General features: G+C 37.0%; 1 long non-coding RNA gene across 1 annotated transcript in view; it reads left to right on the top strand.

Annotated features, from left to right (window-relative positions):
• The first annotated feature begins 11,890 nt into the window (after window positions 1-11,890).
• Window positions 11,891-21,150, top strand: part of LOC138816001 (uncharacterized) — a 69,252-nt gene continuing 59,992 nt past the window's right edge. The window contains exon 1 of the long non-coding RNA XR_011368536.1: window positions 11,891-11,939. This is a non-coding gene — a long non-coding RNA (uncharacterized lncRNA). The remainder of the gene's footprint in view (window positions 11,940-21,150) is intronic.

The following is a 21,150-nucleotide window of genomic DNA, read 5'->3' as shown; positions in this document are numbered from 1 at the left end:
TGATTGTAGATCACTAAAATCAGTAGTGAATCTGCTCAAATCACAAAATTCACTGGGTGCATGAGAATCTAGACCAGCACTTGGGGAAACAGGTTTACTGATGTCTGGCTCTATTGACTGCCATTCTTTATACTGGAATAAATATTAGCTCAGGGCTTCAGCATTAAGGCTGCACTGAACACTCAAAAATGAACTGGATACTCATTAGGATACAATTGCCTTATATTTTGAAGTAATTTTGGCATCATATCACTTCAATTTCACCCTTTTATTCTCCTGTTTTGCTATAGCATTTGGAAGTCATGACCCAGAGCTTGAAATGTGCTATTCACTCAATAAAGGCTGGCTTTCAAAACAAAATGAATACTGCCATTTGATAGTTGATAACTTGAATAAAGGGTTTCAAGGAGGGAATCTGTTAGAAGAAAGAACCTTTGGCATCTTGCAGAGATTTCAACCCATGGGTCTGCCATTTGCCACTTTGCATGTCCTTGGACTCAGTGCTTTTAACCTCTATGAATCAATTTCCTTCTGCAAAATGAGGAGGGAGTTCTATATCTCATAGAGCGATTGAGTGAATTAAATATAAAATGAGTATAGATTTGGTTTGTGCAGAGCCATTTGCACAAGACGTATGCCTATTGTCTTGATATAATTATTTGTAGAAATCATCCCTTTTACTCTGAAAGTGCCCTTGATTTGGATGATGAATTATAATGTAACCCCAATGAAATAAAGTAACATATGTAATACACCATGAGTCACTGTTCAGCGAATAAGAGCTATTGTTGACAATGTTGCATTTGGGAGCCAGTTATATATTCCAAGTAAGGTTCACTTTCCTTTTCTCTATGGGACATGAATGTCCAAACATTAAGAGCTGTGCCTACATCTGCTAGAGAGTCTGACAAGTCTTTGTGTTGCTCCTTTGGCCCAACCTACCTCTTACATCAGTAACTGGAAGAGTCTGGGGCAAAACTACTGGTCACTTCTGCAGAATCAAGTGTTGTCCTTGCCTAGGGAGGAATGGGCTGTAATGTAGTGTTTGAGGCTTTCTAAGAGAATTAATGAGAGAATTGGGACTTAGTTCATTTGTTGCATGCTCACACTGTGCCAGATGCTCTCTTCTCTGATCTTAAGAGTAGAATTTCAGCCCCATCTTACGAATGATGAGCCCCAGATTCAGATGTAATAGGGAACCTTTTAAAATTAGTATGACATTCCCACCCATGTATACCAGGTACTCCACTCAGTCTTCCCACCTTTATCACTCTCCCCCACTCTCCTCTTTCTTCCTAACACATTTTCAACAAGTTTAATTGCTCTTTTTTCATACTTACCATACTCGCCAACTATCTATTTTAACCATATACATTCTCTTTAACTCTCAGTATCCCAATACCCTCTCTCCAGTACCTACTTCCCCAACAGAACCTGTTTCTTCTTCTCCTCCCTGATCCCTGCTGAGTGGCAGATTTTCCTTTAGGTTCTTTTTGCTATTTTCATATGGTTGCAGTGCATCTTGAAATTAAGACCTGGCATTTGATTAGATGAGAGTCCAGGAGTCAAAACTTGTATTTTTCTTTCTCCTTGGCACATGCTCTTTCCACAAGAATGCTCAAATGCTATTAATGATGAACAATTCAAAAACCACATGATTTATGACTAACACTAATCCATTCAATATCATTTAGCTTCCTGTCCTTGACATGTGGAGTAGAAATGCTTTGTCTTAAGGAAGTAGGATATTTCTAAATTCAATCCGACAATTCTTTAGTCCTAATATTTGTCTCCCTATGTACCTCTCATAGATACAGCTTTTTAAAGTTAATTGAATGTCTCCAATATTAATTGTTACTATCCCGAAGCCTCTGTCAACTTCTCAAAATTAAAAAGCAGAATATCTGAATATAGATAGAGAAAAAGAGGAAAAGAAGAAGAAACTCAGGAATGGTTGCCAGTTCAGACCTTTTTCTGCTTGAAGAGATGAAGTAGTATTTTTTTTGAAGGGGTACCTATTTATTTCTGAACATTTTTTTTGGTGGGGGGAGAGGGATAATTCAGACCTGCATTAGGTAGATAAAGACAAATGTGAATTTAAAATTATATTTAATCTTCATTAAAGTAATTATCTCTCTTAATGAAGAATTTGCTGGGTTGTGGTTGTGCAATGGAGTATAAAATCCTAAGTGAATAAAATCAATTTCATTTTCAGGCTAGCTTTTCTGTCCATTAATAAACAAGATGCAAAAAATATATGTGCTCAGAGTCATGCTGGCTGCTCGTAGCTCATGAATAGCCAATATCACTTACAAAAGCAGGATAGTGGACTCCCCATTTTTTCCCCTCCATTTTCCAATCGAAAGGAGAGCTCTCACCCACAGGAACTTCCAAGTTTCCGTAGTAGGGCTGTGTTACGAGGCCTAGCAGAGGGACAATCCCAGGTGATAGCTCACACCCAAATGACCGTTCTAATGGAATGGGGTTTGTGTCATGCAGTATATTTCATCTAAGTGCTTTGGTTTATTAATCACGTAAGTATGAATTAGGCTTTGGCGTGCTTATGTTTCCTAATGTATGAAAATTGCTGATTTATTTCCATGCTGTTACAATGGAAAGAAAGGGAGACTGGTTCTAAATAGCAGTGTACTGTAGTGTGAAGCAATTAAGTGAGTTATGCATGCCCTTCAGGAGGAGGATAATGGGAAATTGGTGCCAGCTTGTCCCTACTGCTGCTGGGGGAAAAAGAAAAGATAGTGTCACAGAAAAGCAGGGACTTGTCCATATTTTAATGTAAGCATGGAAATCTGTCATGGTAGTTAAATCTAAAGATTCAGATCCTGTGAACTAGCTGACTTGCTTAGTTAAAACTTAAAAATAATCAGTCATACCATGTGCTTAAAAGAGCTTCCCAGGGGGGAAGGTTGAGAATTAATGTTTAATCACGAACTTTACTTTTGTACTTCCAAAATATAACAAAAACAGCTGGAATTACCTTAGGCCAGAATGTCTCCACACCACCTCTGTCGGCTGAGGCAGTGTAGTGCTGTGTAATGAGTAGGGCCATGCTTCCTCCTATATTCATGCACTTCTGTATATTTGAGTTCAATACAATCTATCAGTTGTCTCTGAGCTTTTGTTCTCAAGGCTAGAGGTCTACCACTTGAACCACGGTACTACTACTTGCTTTTTAGTGGCTAATTGGAGGTGAGTCTTATAGCCTTGCCTATCCAGGATAGCTTTGGACCACAATCCTCAGATCTTATACTCCTGAGTAGGTAAGAGTATGAGCCACTGATGCCTAGATTCTGGCTTACTTTTTGAGAGGGAGTCTCACTAACTTTCTGTCTTGGCCAGACTCAAACTACAATTCTCCTGATTTCTGCCAAGCAACTACTTTCCTCATTCTTTCTCTTTCTTTCTTTCTTTCTTTCTTTCTTTCTTTCTTTCTTTCTTTCTTTCTTTCTTTCTTTCTTTCTTTCTTTCTTTCTTTCTTTCTTTCTTTCTTTCTCTGTCTGTCTTTCTTTCTTTCTTTCTTTCTTTCTTTCTTTCTTTCTTTCTTTCTTTCTTTCTTTCTTTCTTTCTTTCTTTTTCTTTCTTTCCTTCCTCCCTTCCTTCCTCCCTTCCTTCCTCCCTTCCTTCCTTCCTTCCTTCCTTCCTTCTTTCTTTCTTTCTTTCTTTCTTTCCTTCTTTCCTTCTTTCTCTGTCTTTCCTTCCTTCCTTCCTTCCTTCCTTCCTTCCTTCCTTCCTTCCTTCCTTCCTTCCTTCCTTCCTTTCTTCCTTCCTTTCTTTCTTTCTTTCTTTCTTTCTTTCTTTCTTTCTTTCTTTCTTTCTTTCTTTCTTTCCTTCTTTCTTTCTTTCTTTCTTTCCTTCTTTCTTTCTTTCCTTCTTGCATTCTTTCCTTCTTGCATTCTTTCCTTCTTGCATTCTTTCTTGCTTGCCTGCCCGCCTGCCTTCTTTCTATAATAGCCATGTGAGATGATGCCTCTCTGTGATTTAAATTTGAATTGATCTGATGATTAGTGATGCTGCTAAACATTTGCTAATATGCTTATTGGACATTTATGCCTTCTTTTTGAGAAATATCTGTTCAAATCCTTTGTCCATTTAAAAACAGGTTAATTAATTAATTTGGGACAGTGTCTTACTATATAGACCAAGCTGGCTTGGAGCTTATAGCTTATGATTCTTCTGCCTCTGCCTGCTGAGTGCTGAGATTATAGGTATGCGTCACCATACCTAGCCTTTAACAGGTCTATTTTTTTAAATATGCTCACTGAACTGAGTTTAAAATATAACTTAAAATATTTTAAGTATTATCTTCCTTTGTTTTATGTGGCTTCATTTAAAATATAACATATTTGAATATTGTTATTAGTATCATGGAACTGGATCTTATGTTTCTATCCAATGTGATCATTTCTGTTCTTTCCTGGTCTCTTTTTTCTCTTTCTCTGCTTATTTTTTGATTAGTTGAGCAGATCTGTGGTTTCACTTTATCTATCTCTTTGCTATAACTGTCTTTGGTAAAGTATAATTCTTTATCCTTCTAGTACAGAAGTTGCTTTAGGGCTTTTAGAATGTCTGAAGCTTTGCAGTTGTTACCGCACTTCATGGGGAGTATAAGTATCTGAAAGTTATTTCCTTCATTAAGTTATTAAAATTTCCATATTAATAGTAGAATTTCAAATGATATAATTTTCATTCTGTCGGTTCTTGATTTATATCTGTATTTTCAGCTCATGACTTTTGTAATTTTTATGTATTGGAGTCTTGCCTTTGCGTACAGGATGATGTTAAACATAATTTATGTTAAAGTGATTTGAAATTTCACCATTATTTCCAACAAATTGGAGCTGATTTGTCTTTCTTTTTCCTAAGTTTGAGGCTTTCTCTGTGCTCTGAGTAAAGTTTTCTATTTTTCCACTCCTAAGTCTCTATCCTTTGAATGAAAGTCCTTCAGTATTCCATTGTCATATTGATGGTTCTGGTTTGATTTGGGCCTTTAAAAAGATGCATGTTTGGCTTGGAGTTGGCTGCTGGTGGCTCATTCCTGTTATCCTAGTCACTATAGAGGTTGGGATCCGAGGATCGTAGCTGGAAGCCAGCCTGGGAAAAGTCTGTGAGATTTTTACTTCCAACTAACCACCAGAAAACTAGAATTAGAGGTATATCTCAAATGGTAGATCATCAGCCTTGGGCAAAAACAACAACAACAACAACAAAACCCAAAAAACAAAACAAAACAAAAAACAACTAAGGGGCAGTACCTAGGCGTACACACACACACACACACACACACACACACACACACACACACACACACACACACACACACACACACACACACACGCGCACGCGCACACACGCGCACACACACAAACACACACACGAAGCTTGGGTCTGTTATTTTTTTGCATGTGTGTTTACTTCATGTGCTTTTTTTTTTTTTTTTGCACAGTGGTTTTTCAACCACCTGAAAGCCCTTGAAACTTCTATCAGCATCTCCAATCTCCAGTAAGTAATCCTGCTTTACCCCTGAATTCAGTCAGTGATTCATTCTCCCTTCTTTGTAATGAGGTATTCTGTGGTTTCCTGTTACTCTGTGGGAATCAAGTATATCTTCTGTCTGCTGTGCACATGGAGATCAGCAGGCCCCTGGCTTCAGCCCTGCTCATCCTATAAGATTCCATTCCATTTCTGGTATAATGTACTATATACATCTTAGCTGGGGGCCTAGGTATATGCTTAATTTTATTTAAATGATTTAATGTTCCAATTTTTTTTATTTTGGAATAGTTCAAGGAAGTCAAAACATAAATTCAGATATGTATTTATTTGCACTCTCCTCTCTTCTTTTCTACAAGATGTTGATGTTAAATGATTTACTGTCCTGACAGCAGAAAAAAGAGCCAGGAAAGAAGAAAGCATTGAAATGTGGGAGGTCCTCCTTTATATTTTTTTGTTAAAGATGCTGGTTTGTGTTGCAGATTTCTTTGGTCCTTTCCTCAACTCCATATAAATTTGGCTTTTTGATATAAGAATTTGAGAAGCAGAAAATCAATTATTGGTTTGGAATCACCTACTCTACAGGATAATAGTTTTTTCTTTTTTCTTTTTTTTTCTAGAAATAGTTTTATTTCACATTTAAAAAGGAGCTGTAAAAATAATTAAATTACACAGTGCTGTTATTCTTTCTGGGCAAGATAAGCCTGTTCAGTAGAGTGAGAAATAGATCCAGACCTTCCTGGAGTATCCTGGTTCTTTTTAGAATTAGCACTTTGTATCTTTGGGTCACTGCTGAACTCTCAGCTCTCCTCTGCATAGAGAGGCTCCCACAGTTATGGGACTTTATTTCTTTTTAAAATTTACATTGTTACATCATGTGTATTCTTGTGAACTTATTTCTTTTGTCTCAGTCTGGAGACTAGAGGAAAGAAACGCCTCGTTTTTATTATTCTCGTTTCAGCAAATGGTTTTTACTCTCAATAAAATGCTACCAATATGATAACACTGCATTGGACCACCTGCTTCTGTTTGTGTCACACAGGAAAACCCCTCTCAGATTTGACAACTCCATTACTACAGTGTGTCTGGAGTTTGTTCTTGGTCTTATTTCTTTTGGAGAGGCATTGTGTGGACTGGCAGAATTTAAGGCCTTAATACATGAATTTCTAATATTAAAGAGCAAACTTAAATAAAAGGGGGCCAGGAATTTTTCATTCAGGTGTATAATTGAGTGATTAGTGATTTTTAATAGGATCTGAATAATTAGCCAATATTTTCAGGATAGATTCTAAAGCATGGTTTCTGGAGCTAGTATATCATCTTTTCCACTTCAAAATTATGTGTCCTTGAGAAATTTAGTTAACACCTCTGTGCCTTGTAAAATGGGATTGAAGAGTATAGTTCCTACCTATGTGTGTTGCATACATTTAATAAATCAATATAGACAAAACATGTGCATGTAAAACCTCAGAGCCAGAAAGTCCAAGATAAAGTCTGATGGAGAGCTAATGTCCTGTCAGCTGTGTGGATATTTTATGGGTATCTTATTACTATGTGACCAGAGCTGAAGTCAGAGGCCTCCAGGGTACCTTACTGATAGATAAGTATAAACAACTCCCAAGCAACACCATTAAAACCACATTTCATGTTTTTGATCAGATAGATGTCTGTACCATAAAGATAGACCTATACTTTTAGGAAAAACAAACAAGTCAAGTCAATTGCAAGGCTGCTGGAGTTGACCCTCTTAGTACATTTATTTTACTGATGAGCTAAATCAAATCCCTTTAAGGTTTCTACAGTTGTCTCTGTATTTAGTATAGAAATAATTACTACAGATTTCTTTTTTACTATATATGTATATATATACTTTATTGTAAAGATACTATACAGAGAGTTACAGTTACATGAGTAAGGTAATGAGTACATTTCCTATCCAGCCTTGTTACCCCCTCCTTTGTTTTTCCACTACCATCCCTTCCCTCTCCACCTCCCCAACTCCTTCCTCCCACCCCCTGAAGTTGAAAAGTTCATGTTCAACATAGTGTCTTTTAGATTGTATTGCTATAATGGGTCAACCAGTATCCTTTTGTTATTTCCCTTCTCCTCTCCAAATTAGAAAAATGTATATATAGAAAATGCAGGGCACTGGAATAAAATATAGTATAACAGGAGTTATACCATGGGAAAAGAACATACACAAAAAAGAAATATAGTATAATAGGAGTTTTACCCTAGGGGAAGAACATACAAAAGAAACAAATGTAACAGGGGTTATACCATGGGGGAAGAACATACAAAAGAAAAAATATCACACAGTACATTATAAGTACATTAAAATCAACAGCAAGAAAGAAAAAACCACTTGTATCTCTATCTTGGGGTTCATTTCGCTTAACATCATCTTATATGGTCATATGTACATAACTTTTGACCTTTTCTGCTTGTCCTAGACATATACTAGTTATTAGGACCTATGTTTCTTTGGGCCTGGATTACTTCACTTAGTATAATTTTTCAAAGTCTTTCCATTTCCTAACAAATGGGGTGATATCATTCTTTCTGATGAAGGCATAGCATTCCATTATATATATATATATATATATATATATATAAATACATACATACATACTATATATATATATCTGACATTTTCTTGAACCATTCATCTACTAAGTGGCATCTGGGTTGGTTCCATATCTTAGCTATGATGAATAATGCTGCAATAAACATAGTTGGGCTGGCAGCTTTAGTATGGTCTTATTTGTGATCATTTGGGTAAATGCCCAAAAGTGGGATTGTTGGGTCATAGGGGGAAGCTCCACATGGAGTCTTTTGAGGAACCTCCATACTACTTTTCAAAATGGTTGAACAAGTTTACACTCCCACCAACAATGCAGTAGGGTTTCCTCTTGGCCACATCCCCTCCAGCATCTGTTGCTATTAGAGTTCTTGATTATAGCCATTCTAACTGGGGTAAGGTGGAATCTCAATGTTGTTTTGATTTTCATTTCTTTTATGGCTACAGAAGTTGGGCATTTTTTCATGTGTCTATTGGACATTCTTATTTCTTCTTTAGAGAAGTCTCTCTTTAAGTCTTTAGCCCACTTATTAATCAGGCAGTTGTTTCTTTGAGGATTTGTTTTTGGAGGATTTAAATTTTTGCATTCTAAGTATATTTTATTTTATTTTTATTTTTATTTTTTGGGTCCAGTCGTGGCGCCTGAACTCTGGGCCTGGGCGCTGTCCCTAAGCTCTTCAGCTCAAGGCTAGCACTCTACCACTTGAGACACAGCACCACTTCCAGCTTTTTCGTTTTGCTTATGGGGTGCTAAGGAATGGAACCCAGGGCCTCAGGCATGCAAGGCAAGCACTCTACCACTGAGCCACCTTCCCAGTCCCTTAAGTATATTTTAGATATGAGACCCTTGTCTGTTGTATGGCTAGCAAAGCTCTTCTCCCAATCTGTGGGCTTTCTATTGATCTTGCTAGCTACATCCTTTGCCATGCAGAAGCTCTGCAGATTCATGTAATGCCATTTGTCCAACTTTTCTTTGATTTATTGTGTTTCTGGGTCTTTATTAAAAAAATTTCTGCCTGTGCCAAGGAGCCCCAGAGTTTCTCCAAATTTTTCCTGTAATGTTTCAGGGTGTCTGCTTTGACTTCAAGGTCTTTGATCCATTTGGAGTTGATTCTGGTGCAGGGTGATATATAAGGATCTAGCTTTAGTTTTCTATAGGTGATTAACCAATTTTGTCAGCACCATTTACTGAAGAGGCTGTCTTTCTTCCATTCTATTTTTTTTAGCTCCCTTCTCAAAGATAAGGTGGTTAAAGGTCTATGGGTTCATTTCTGGGTCTTTAGTTCTATTCCATTGGCCCTCAGGTCTGTTCTTGTGCCAGTACCAAGCTGTTTTGATTACTATGGCTTTGTACTACAGATTTCTGATTGAGGATATTGTATAGAACATTAATGCAGTTCAGCTCTGAGGAATGTAGGAAGTAGAAATGCAGATTATAACATTTTAGGTGATTTCTAACAAACGACTTAAAGAGAATATTAAGAGATTTGGGAAGAATTAAAAAGAAAAGCCCTGATCTCTAGATATGATGAAGGCTTATCAGAGCAAGCCATATCATGTGGTTTTATTTCCTGATATTTAAAACATAAAATGTTCCATATTTTTTATTGTTAAGCATTTGGCAAATAATTTTGGGGTAATTTTGTGGACAAGATGGAGGAGTATGGCCTAGGTAAATGTTGTGTATAAATTGGTGCTAGCTGGGGGGAAAGTGTCTAGAGGCCTGCTGTTTATTATGATTGTGTGCAACAAGGCATAAACCTGGAAGAGACAGTTAATGAGAGTCAAAGAGAGGTGATAAGCTATGGACCACATGGATTAAAGTTGAACTTGATTGATGTCTGTTTCTCATTTAATAATAGCTAGTGGGCATCAAATATTTGCTAAGTGCAAGACCTTTTATTAGATCTTTGCAAGCATCATCCTTTCTGTGTCCTCACAACCCAGCAGTACTTCCATGGGCATATGAAAGCCTAGGGGGCTTAAAGAACTTGCTTGAGGTTACACAGCGTGTAAGTGGCAAAGACAGTATTCAAAAATCAAACAAGTCTGTGGTAAATCTCATGAGTCATAGTAAGACTCACAGGGAAGGGTGAAGGAAAGTTGGTGGATCTTCTTAGCAAACTACTTTAGATGTACAACACACTCAGTGTGAGCCCTACCAGAGCTGTGGGGAATGGCAAGAAAACACATTGTGTTTGTTTTCTTCTTTGTCTCTTTATTCTCCTGTTCTTTCAGCATTATTTGCAGAGTAGGTCATAAGGACTTTTATTTCATTGCTGGGATTTTTCAAAATCTCCAAACTTATCTATTTTTTTCTTTGTTTATTGATTCATTGGGCCAGTACTGGGGCTTGAAATTAGGGCTTATCACTTGCCTTATTTTATTTTATTTTTGTTCAAGGCTTATGCCTGCCACTTGAGCCACCCCTCCAATTCCAGTTTTTTTGCTGATTAAATTGGAAATAAGAGTCTCCTGGACTTTGTGTCTTGGCTGTCTTTGAACCACGATCCTCAGATCTTAGAATCCTGAGAAGCCACTATGAGAGGCATGAGCGACCATCTCTGGGCCCTAAATTATTTTGTTCAACTTACATTTCTATCCTTTCCTCTCCCTCTCTTCACCATACTATGTACTAGTTACTTAAGGCCATTTCTGTTTGTATGAACTCATTTTAGATGTCCCTCTTCCTTTGCAAATTAAACTATTGAAATCTTGTCCATTTTTTCAGGCTCAAGTCAAATATTACCTCCTTCAGGGTAGCTGAAAGGCCAAAAGAACAATAAAATAAGAGTAAAAATGATTGTCATGATTATTATACATTAATTATTCAGTTGCCAAAGGATATATACCACACGCTGATTTTTCAGTTCAGTTACCAACTGAGTCTCAGTCCTCCTTCCTCTTGAGAGAAATTGGACTCATAGATGCTGGCTTTTTATAGAGAACTGGGTAAAGCTACAGCACAGTCTGCTGAGGCTGATGCAAGAAAGCCACCCATGAACAGCTATTTGTCTGATAAAGCCTCCCTGCAGTACCATAGCGATGGGAGGGGGCGTACTACTCAGTTCAGTATGATTTCCTCAGGGAGTTCGAAGTGGGATAGGTTGAACTTCTTAAAGTCTGCTCAAAAGTTGTTAATAACCTGTTCCTGGGGACTCTCCACACGCATTTTCAAGAAGTTTCTTAATTATTCCTCTGCCCATCTCACTCACTCTTTTCCCTTTGGCTCATACATGCTTCAAAAACATGTGGTAGTTATTAACAAAGTAATAATTAACAGTTAAAATGAAAGTTTTTAAAAAGACTCTCTATTCCAAGGATAAATATGACTTCCCTTTTCTTCCTACAACATCCAACTGGAGATTTTTTCTTTGTTTTGTTGGTCATGGGGTTTTTAACTTAGGGCCTGAATACTTTCTCTGAGGTCTTTTGCACAAAGCTAGGACTCTACTACTTTGAGCCACAGCACCACTTCTTTCTGGTTTTCTGTGGTTAATTGGAGATAAGAGTTGCACAGACTTTTCTGCCAGGGCTGGCTTTGAACCATGATCCTCAGATCTCAGCCTTCTAAGAAGCTAGGGTTACAGGTATGAGCCACCAGTGCCTGGCTGGGTTATTTTTAGAGTTCAATAAGCATTCAGACTCTGATCAGACTCCTATGGGATGTATGTATATGAAATAAAAAATTGAATATGTATATGTTTTATTTTTGAAGCATCTTTGTAGAAGTACTGACTTTTAATCAATCTTTTTTTTCAATTATTCATGACTGTTAGATGAATAATCGGAGTAACTTAAAAGGAAGCATCCAAATCATCTAATAAGAAGGCTTAGTCTCCTGGATTTGGTAAGTAGGAACGTTCTATGATTTGCTATGATATCTCAGGACATTATCACAGAACAAAACATGGCAGGCCACCCACTAATTATGACTCCTATTAGTGGAATGTGTTTTTTTTTTACAGCTGCTCCTTCTCTCCTGTTCTGGGTCTATATTCCCAGTGGGTAAAATGCGCATCATTGTCACATTGATTTAGAACGGTTTGCCATAATCAATGGGAAGTGGGCAAAGATGGTGAAGTCCACTTTTCTTCATGTTTTTTGCACTTTTATCCACAATGAGAAGAATATGTCCAGCACAGAAGTCATTGCTATATTCTGAGTCTTGGATACAAGCCTCATGGAGTGGTAGTGAACTCAACCTGCATACTAGGGTTAAGTGCAGCTTCATTCAGAGGAGCCACAGACAACTTGGAGATTCCTGAGAAACTAGTGATTGCTTTTGTAAACCACTGAGATTTTGAGGTAGTTGCAGCTTTTAGCTAACCAAACTTTAATAATATAAAAGCTTAATAATTTATAAGTATGATGCCAGATGCCTTGTTTTTATTATTTTAACCTTACAAAAAGTACTATGGTAAATTATTATCTTAGTATAATTAGTAAAGTAAAGTGATATTGATATCTCAGTGTAATAAAGAGACAGACTCAGAAAGATTAAAAAATTTAACCTATACTACGAAGGCAATCAGTGGCTTAATTGACTTGGAATCTGAATTGTGTATCTGAATCCAACAGCCGTGTTCTATCACCTCTGGTAAATTAAGAAAAAGGCTCCTAATTACTTTTTCCCTGTGCCTATTAAAAAGCCATGATCAAATATGTTTCATGTTGTGAGGGCCAGAATGTATTTGGGAAAAGGTATTCTAGCTTTTTCAATCAAGAAGTATTTTTTGTATGCTTCTTGATATGAAGGTGTGTGCAAATGCATAAATTTTGACTCCTGATGAATTACAAAATAAAAACGTACACTAAAGTGACTTTGAAAATGCAATCCATGTTATTGGGTAATATGTGGCAACCATATGCAATAAGGAGAGATGAGATGAGAACATCATTTTGTTGCACTTATATTAACTCTAATCACATTTTGTAGCTGATGCATTTATAAGGGCTGCCAACTAACATTTTAGGTAAATGAAGAGCTTGGATATATAGCCTTCAGAAGCAGGCACCTCTCCTGTCAAATAGGTAATTACAGAGGCTGTGACTCCATTAGAAAAATGGTGGTCAATCAATGTAAAGCTTAAGAGCTCAGATACTTTGTAATTGATTGAGAGATTCAGTGACTTCAGTGCAATTGAGTTTCAAATGGAAGAAGCCAATATTTAGCCAGATGGCTGCCATGAATTCCAGAGGGAATTTATGAATTTAATGAGAGCAATGACTACACAATTTAAGTCACGTGTGCTGATATGGAATAAAATATGCAGATCAATATCAAAACTGCAACCAGTTTTCATTTTCAAGCTTTCATTTGCTGCATCCTAATACTGATATTTATGGCTGCAGGTATGCAACTGTTTATTATATGAAGTCTAGAAAAGGTTGTTAATGCAAATTCCAATTAGCATTTGGGACTCTATTCTACTTTTTATTTTTGCTGAGATGATTCATTATATAATTCAAGATAATTTAGAGGATGTGCTCCAGAAATATCTACTTTATGCAAATGAAAGGCATTTAGGTCTGTTCATTCACTTAATAGTAATGACTTGTGTCATAGAAGACCTGAAAGTCTAATGAAAGAGTATATTAAAAATTATTATAATACAGGGTTAGAAGCCATAAATATCCAGAGAGGTACAAATAAAGTACTAATTCTATTTAGGTGCTAGGTTTATTTATCATAGGTAATTAAAAAATTATATTAAGATGAAAGACATTCACTTCTAGTAATAGGTGATTCTAACCAGGATTTTCAACAAAGATCACAAAAATGGTTGCACAACATTAAAGGACACATACTCAGCCATCTGTGGCTTAAGGAAGGATAACTTGTAAGATAATCCTGTTCTTGTTCAAAATATCACAGAATATGTGCACCCAAACTGTTATGTAGCATATTACATGCCTTGACTCTGTGGTATGTGTATGCCATTGTATAGGTGCCTATTATTGACTGCAATGTTATATGGCACATGTACTTGAAGGCACAGAGGTGGTATATAGAAGGATTATTAGCACCACGCTCTAACCGACTGAGCTAACCGGCCAGTGTCATATAGAAGGATTATGAAGTCAACATGTGGACACACAGATGGCTGCAGAAGTGAAGCCAGTATTCAATTTGTTTACCTTTGTTGATTGCGGATCAAAATACTGAGTGATATTTTTGACAGTCCTGTGAGACAAACAACAAAAATTAGAGTGACGGGTCTGTCAAAAGAGGGACTGAGAGAGCCCCACTTCTTGGTTAAGGGTGTCTGTGCAGGCAGGCAGATCAGCCTTGTGTCACTTGAAATGCTTAATCTCTATGAATACAAGGTGATTTCTGGCACATGATTTAAGAAACAAAACATATTTTTTTGGGGGGGAAGGTAATATTATTGGAGGGTGGAAATTATTTCTAAAAATGTCCTGTCCATCACATCATAAATGTTGACCTTGGCACATGGAGAGAGAAGCCGATAAAAATGAGATCAGCAGAATCATCAAAAGTTTTAAAGTCACTAAGTTTAGTGTTTTCAAGAAAATTAAAAGCAAGCTTGAAAATTTTGGAGAGCACTGTGCAATGATGAAAAGGCAAGAATTCTAAAAAGAAGCAAAGAACTTTTCTAAGATTATAAGAGTAGGCAAAGCTGAATGCTGATATTTACCTTCAAGTTATTTAACTATCATTTACATTTTATGTACTTTTCTACAAATATGCCATATTTTGCATTAGACAGCCTAGGAGTTATATAAAGTAACATTTAAAAATCTGATTCCAAACTGTATATTAAAAATTTGAACCCACCATTTTATTAAGATTTTAGAGCAGTATTTTAGATACATTATTTTTACCATATAGGTGGGGCGATTCAGATACCTAAAAAATGTTTAAGGTCACACAGCTGGGGAACAGTAGAACTGGCTTACAAACCTAAATCTATATGAACTCATGTTTTCAGCTCTTCACTCTATGCTGGGAATAGGTGGAGAAGTCCTTTTTGGAAAAATGATTTCTGAGGGTTCTCCTCAAAGTGGCAAGGTTATGGCTGAAACTTCTGCTTCATCCATTTATGCTCATGGTTCTTGGAGATGATGAGCCTAATCTGTTAGTACTATACTTAGGAAAGAGACTTCCATGGAAAATTGATTTGAACTTCTAATACCATAATACATCTTATCTATGGATAAAGACAGCATAAGAAAATTCACTGACAGTGATTGAACAATGCTGGGTGGGGGTAATAGAGATGTGGAGAGCAATAGATGAGGTTTCCATGAGTAAGTTATCATGGTGTGGTGTAAATTACTATGGTGAAGCCCAGTACATACTAAAATAAATCAAAGTAAAATAATCTATGTCGAGGGGCAGGTACCAGAGGGAGGGATGAGCCATGGAGGGTAAGTATGGTTGCAGTATTTTACATACATGTTTGAAAACACACCATCAAACCTGAGGGATGAAGGAGAGAGATGCAGGGAAAGGCAGTCTGATACAGGTTCATTGTATTATACATGTACGTATGTATGTATGTATGTATGAATGTACATAATATCACAATAAACCTCTCCTTGTAAAATTAATGTACCCTCAGAAAAATGACAATTCCTTAGATTTACTCACAAAACTCCTGCTTTAGACTATGTTCCTGGGATGGGGCACAGGAACAATGATGATGTTCTGTCTTTTAGTCTCTTCTAGGATGGTAAGGAGAAAGCAGCCTTCTACTGTTACTGCTTCCTACCCCTAGGCTATTTTGTTTCAGGAGCATGTTCCTATTTTCCTGTCATTAGTCCCTCGTAGTCAACATCTTTTGGAGTATTGATTCTTTCCTTCTCAAAAAGCCCCTTTCCCCCAGCTCTTTATGTAAATTACCTTGCTCATTTCCCTCCCTCTATTGGAGACTCTAACTCTGAGGGATTTGGAGAGAAACAGACTTGGCTAAGCTATAGAAAACAATATTCTTTTATACTTCCTTCCAGGAAGATAGTAACTTTTTTTGCTGTATGATTATGTAACTAGTGTCATTCAAATAATATTTTCATAAAGATTTTCTCAGATTCTCTTTGCTGGTGCCGTTGCTAGATTTAGAAGTGGCTGGTATTTTTAGTTCTCACCTTCTCTCTCTCTCTCTCTTTTTAAAGTTTCCCTCATTAGGCACACTGCCACACATCATAAACAAGGAGACTCTTTTCTAACCCAAATAAGTTCCATCAGCAGCTGCTTGTGTCTTCCAATGACTTAGTATTCAGCAAAACAAAATAAAAGCACCCTGTCCAGGCCATGGGTAATCAGCTACCTACTGTGCTAGGCACACATGTCTGATTCTCTCTGGCTGTGCACACCACATTACACAAATGTCATTAAAAATGAAATGGAGCATCTGTAAGTGGTCGGGGGCTGGAATCCACATTAGGAGAAATAATTCAAGAAACTGGGTTTGTTTACCATGGAAAAGTAAGGACCAAAGATGCAGATGGTTCCCTGGGCCCGGATAACAGGAGCCGAGGAACTAAGTGCCAGGTGGTAGGTGGAGGCAGATTGTGGCTCAGTGTGAGTGGGTTTTAGCTGATGTACACGATGAGTTGTCTAACAAAAGAAATGGACTGCCTTAGGAGTCGTGAGTTCTGTCAGTGTAGGTATTTAAACCCTGGGCAGGATCCACCGCTCAAGGAGGTTTGAGCCAGAGTTCTTGCAATATGTATATAAACATTTGTGTACTCATCTCACAGATTAGCAGCTACTGCTCTCAAAAGAAATGCAGGGAGATGGATGGACCTGGAAACAGTTATGTTAAGTGAAGTAAGTCAGGTTCAGAGAGAGAGAGAGAGAGAGAGACAGACAGACAGACAGACAGACAGACAGACAGACAGACAGACAGACAGAGACAGAGAGAAAAGGTACATGTTTTTTCTCATATGTGGAAGTTAGAGCTAAATTATCAGTATATATGCAAACACATTGGCATATATACACAAACATATTAACTGAAGAATAGTAGATGCAGGGGAGGATCCTGTTAGTGTAACTTTCAAACAATCCAGGAATACCAGGTAGCTGCACATGTGTTATAGTGAGCAATGAGGTCAAGGGAAGGCTCGCAGACAATGAGAGAGGAAGGGTGGGTAAATGCAGTCATAATGGTTAATGTACATAAAGGGAACTAGGTAAATTGAGGGGATGGTGAGGTTGGGAGAGATGGGGGTGAATGGTGAAGGTGATGATGATGAACGAGATGCATTGTACTAAAAAACTGACATGTTGAATTGTAACCTCTTTGTATGACAACTCCAAGATAATAAGGAGTTGGGGAGGTGGGAAGGAAGTGATGGTAAAGGAAAAACAAAGGAGGGGATAACAATGCTCGATAAGAAATATACTCATTACCTTACTCATGTAACTGTAACCCCTCTGTATAGTATTTTTATAATAAGAATATATACAAAAAGAGCATGAGAAAGATAAAAATGTTGCCAGTGTTCATCAATTCATATGGAACCTTTAGACCATGCCACACATATATGAGGGAGCTACTTAAATATTTTTTCCTATAGTTGGAAAAATAGCAAGAACAAAAGTAAAATGTTGGGCTTACCATGTATAATGCTATCTCCCTGGAACTAGGAAAGAAACCTTAAGTCTGAATTGGTATTTTAAGATGAGAGGCACCATATGATGGACAAGGGTCTCATATCTAAAATGGACTTAGAACTCAAAAATTTAAATCCCCAAAGGAGGAGGCTACAATGCTTGATAAGAAATGTACTCATTATCTTGCCCATGTAATTGTAACCCCTCTGTACAGTATTTTCACAATAAAAATAACAATAATAAAAAATTAAATCCCCCAACAACAAATCCTCAAAGAAACAACTACCCAATAAATAAGTGGGGTAACTTAAAGAGAAACCTCTCTGAAGAGGAAATAAGAATGGTCAATACGCACATGAAAATATGCCCAACTTCTCTAGCCATAAAAGAAATGAAAATAAAAACAACATGAAGATTCTACCTCATCCCAGTTAGAATGACTATAATCAAGAACTCTAATAGCAACAGATGCTGGAAGGGATGTGGCCAAAAGGGAATCCTGCATTGTTGGTGGGAGTGTAAATGTGTTCAACCACTCTGGAAAGCAGTATGGAGATTACTCAAAAGACTACACATACAGCTCCTATGACCCAGCAATCTCGCTTTTGGGCATTTACCCAAATGATCACAAAGCCATACTAAAGCTACCAGTACAACTATGTTTATCGCAGCATTATTTACCATGGCTAAGATATGGAATCAACTCAGATGCCCCTCAGTAGATGAATGGATCAAGAAAGTGTGGTCTACATACATACATAATACATACATACATACATGCCATATATATACATATATATGTATAGAAAGAATGATATCACCTCATTTGTCAGGAAATGGAAAGACTTGGAAAACATTATATTAAGTGAAGTAAGCCAGGCCCAAAGAAACATAGGTCCCATGGTTTCCCTTATTTGCAATAACTAGTATATGTCTAGGAAAGCAGAAAAGGTCAAAAGCTATGAACATATGACCATATAAGATGATGTTAAGCTAAATGAACCCCAAGATAGAGACACAAGTGGTTTTTTTTCTTGCTATTGTTTTTTAACATATGTATAATGTACTATGTGATTTTTTTTTTTGTTTCTTTGGTATGTTCCTTCCCCACAGTATAACCCCTGTTTTCACTGTACTTGATTTCGGTTTCCTGCATCTTTTATATACATTTTTCTAATTTGGGGGAAAGGGAAAAATGCTTAGGGATATAGCTTGACTCATTGTAACAATGAGATGTACACGACACTATATTGAAAATGAACTTTACAACTTTGGTGGGGGAAGGAGGAGTTGTAGAGGTGGGGAGGGAAGGGATGGTAGAGGAAAAACAAAGGAGGAGGTAACAATGCTCCATAGGAAATGTACTCAGTACCTTACTCATGTAACTGTAACCCCTCCGTACAGTATCTTTACAATAAAAATATATTTTAAAAAAAGATTAGAGGCACCATAAAACTTCAGATTCTGGGAAGGGCATGGAGGGTTTGTGTGTGTGTGTGTGTGTGTGTGTATACACATTTATAAACATATATGTATGTTCATATATATGAATACACACCCACACACACCCACACCTCCCCCCCCACATATAAATTTCTTTGTGTTTCCTTCATAAGGCCAGGGTCTTCAGTTTTTGTTTAATTCTCTTGTTATCCCATGTAGTTGCCAAACTGTGCTTTGTTGAATCTGTAGGAAGTGACTTTGTCCTGGAGTCAATAAGGGAAGTAGTACATTTAATCTAGACTCTGATCAAGACTTGGTGCTCTGTGTGTGTTGTGGGGAAAGTTGCTTGGAGGCATTGTTTTCTGAGAACAGATATAGAGTAAACAAGGCTTTTGTTTACCAGTGTCAGTTCTTTAATAACATAAAACCAGAAAGCTCTGCAAGCCCTTTGATTTCTGCTTTGCTGACCAATTTGGTGTGGGAAGTTAGAGGGGCTTGGCTTTTTCTAATCAGTTTTATCTCAATAATCTCTGACTTCAAAGACTGCAGTAACAGAACTAACTGGGCAGAAAAAAATTCCCCTGAGAGCCATTTCAATTTGTAAACCTTTGGTAAAAGGGTTTAACATGAGGATTGTCAACCCTAGAGGAATCATATAAAGGTTTTATAAACCTAAGCCAAAAAAGAGACTCTTAGGTTTACAAGATTTTATTTACAGGAAAATATAAGGACAATGGGAGAAGTTAGACCTTTGGTTTCAATTGTAGAACAAAACCCATTATTATTTTTAAACTTAATCACATTTTAAAACATCATCTTAGGTGGTTTTTGTTGTTGTTGTTTTGTGTGTGTGTGTGTGTGTGTGTGTGTGTGTGTGTGTGTGTGTGTGTGTGTGTGTGTGTGTGTGTTTCTTGGCTGTTTTTGCTTAAGAATGGTATTCTACCACTTGAACCATACATCCATTTCTAGCTTTTTTGCATATCAATTCAAGATATGAGTCTCTTCAACTGTTCTGCCAGGATCCTCAGATCTCAGCCTCTTGAGTAGCTAGGATTTAAGTGTGAGCCACCAGGCTTAGCTCATCTTAGTTTTAGAATTCAAAAAACATTCTTAGTGCTTGAAGATCTGAGTTCCTACCATCTTATACACAAGGGAGAAATAGTTCTCTTATTCCAGGACAGAAAAACAAGTCAGACATGGAAACAAGTTTGTTTTTTTTTTATTTTTCACACGGGTATTTATATCAACAAGTTTTTTAAAAAATATTATCCCAAATGTGTTCTTCTACCAATTAAAAAACAAATCCATACTTACATGTACAAAACACAGAGTTTCAATACAAATTTGAGTTTCATCATTAGGCTCTTTCTTTGCCTCCAGAATATTTGCTTTTTATAATTTAACTCTAAATATTACAAACTCTGAAATGTCTGCCTTTGCATTTGGATTTTTGGACACATTTTTGCATTCCTTTGATCTTATTAATGCAAGCAATTCAAAATCTTGGCAAAGAGTCTTTTAAAAAATTATCTTCCAGAAGAAAGATATAAGTGAGAGGAGATGAGAGAGAGACACACACACACAGAAACAGAGAAAGAGGGTAGATCGGAGACAGAGGAAAGGGGAGGGTCTGACAGAGAGACAGAGAGAGAGACAGAGAGAGGAGAGAGAGAAAAGATGAAATTTTAAAAAGTAGTTTCTTTGATTCATTTGGGGATTAATCATTATGGCTAGCATTCTTTTACTCAAGTCTGGGGTTGTATGAATGCCCTAATTTTCAGCAAATTTGCAGACTGGGTTCCTACATTTTATAAACAATGCATGGATTTGTTTTTCTAAGGTTTATTTTTATAGATGAAGCAAGTCAAAATGACAGGAATAAATGGAAGGCAATATGACAAATGGTTCTCTGTTTTGAGAAATGGATGGTTCTTTACAAAAGATGTTTATTATGCTAGTGAATTTATAGCTGACATCACAAAGACTAGTCAGCCCCATCTCATCATATTCATACTTTCCAAGCCTCTCCTTT

Source organism: Dipodomys merriami, unplaced genomic scaffold (genome assembly GCF_024711535.1).
Source record: "Dipodomys merriami isolate MVZ:Mamm:240054 unplaced genomic scaffold, mDipMer1.0.p SCAF_11, whole genome shotgun sequence".
In the NCBI taxonomy this organism is placed as follows: Eukaryota; Metazoa; Chordata; class Mammalia; order Rodentia; family Heteromyidae; genus Dipodomys; species Dipodomys merriami.
This window is presented reverse-complemented; position numbering and strand designations above follow the sequence as displayed.